This window comes from Egretta garzetta, unplaced genomic scaffold, assembly GCF_000687185.1.
Source record: "Egretta garzetta isolate BGI_Z169 unplaced genomic scaffold, ASM68718v1 scaffold326, whole genome shotgun sequence".
NCBI lineage: Eukaryota > Metazoa > Chordata > Aves > Pelecaniformes > Ardeidae > Egretta > Egretta garzetta.
The window spans coordinates 811,885-813,437 of NW_009260026.1; positions in this window are offsets into that span (position 1 = coordinate 811,885).

The following is a 1,553-nucleotide window of genomic DNA, read 5'->3' on the forward strand; positions in this document are numbered from 1 at the left end:
AGGCTGAGCTGGAGGCGCTTTGGGAGGCGAAACCTCTCCCCTGTTGCGTGCCTCGCTTTGTGCAATCCCGCCGTTTAGCAAAAATGGCTCAATACCGACTTGGCATGGATTTCTATGCGGGCAGGCGTAAGCTGGCCTGATAAGGGTTTGTGCAACTTGTGGTTTTTTGATGAACTTGGTTAAATCGTATAGCAATACCCTGAGAATCCTTTGTGTTAGCTTTGTGCAAATATTGGGATTGGGATTTTTGGAGCGCTTTGTGCAATCCCGCCGTTTAGCAAAAATGGCTCAATACCGACTTGGCATGGATTTCTATGCGGGCAGGCGTAAGCTGGCCTGATAAGGGTTTGTGCAACTTGTGGTTTTTTGATGAACTTGGTTAAATCGTATAGCAATACCCTGAGAATCCTTTGTGTTAGCTTTGTGCAAATATTGGGATTGGGATTTTTGGAGACCTCTATCAGTAAGTAGCTGCCTAGGTCAAGGGAAGCTGCTTTAATACAAACACTTCTCAGTTAAACAGGCTTAAACAGCAAGGCAAGCCATACATGCGGAAATTGCAATACTGAGTGGGGGGGCAGCTTGTTTAAACCGGATTGGCTGCTAAAAATAGTATTGGAAAGCCAAAACACAAGAAAATGATGCAGATGTGTGTAATGGGGGAAACTTCTACAGGAGCTGCAGTTAAATATCACATCTTGGAAGGACCGTAGCAGAAATATCTCTGCAGGTACACTATACAAAAATCTCTCCTGCTACTTCTGTTGCTATGTCACTGGTAGATCAGACTAGGAATAGCATTTAGAATGAAGACCTTCTCTATTGACCTTGTATAACACTTGAGTGACTAGAATTAGAAAGGAAAAAGGTCATTTGTTTGGAGCGCTGGCCTCCTGACCCAGTTGCTGGTGAAGTTTATTGGGTGTTGACTGAATTCAGAGTTGGCGGTGAAGTGTCCAGGAAATGGCAAGTATGGGCACTTGCAGTCTCTTTTTCCCCAAGATGGACAGCGTTGAGGAAGAAAAGAACTGACTTTGGGTTTAAGATATGATTGATTTGGTGTGGCTGGACCTTAGCGTTACTAATGTTTGCCAAGGTGAAGTGGTGCTATAGATCTGTTGCTATATTAACATTTGTTAAGTTGCTGCATTTTTGTGAAGCAGTAGCTAACAGGAATTGGCTAGAATAGCAATCTGTGTAAGAGTAAGCTAGTAGGGATTTTGTTGGAGAGAAGTGGAGCTGCCAGCTAGCTCTGCAGGTCCCATTGCCATGTAGGCACTGCAAGGGTCTTTTTGTGGCTAATGTACAGGCTACTGTCTAGTTCCATTTGCTAATCCTAAGAATTGTCTTTAAGGAGACAGAGAAGAAGTAAAAACACACAGGGGACTTTATGTGAAGAATAACCATATACATGTCCATATCTCATTCATTTCTTCTCCATTTGGCCACAGTGTGGCCTGTAATGAAGGGAGTTAGAATTGCGTGCTTATACCCCTAGATGACAGAACAGATGAAGAGCTGTACATTAGAAACATACCATTAACCTGATGGTA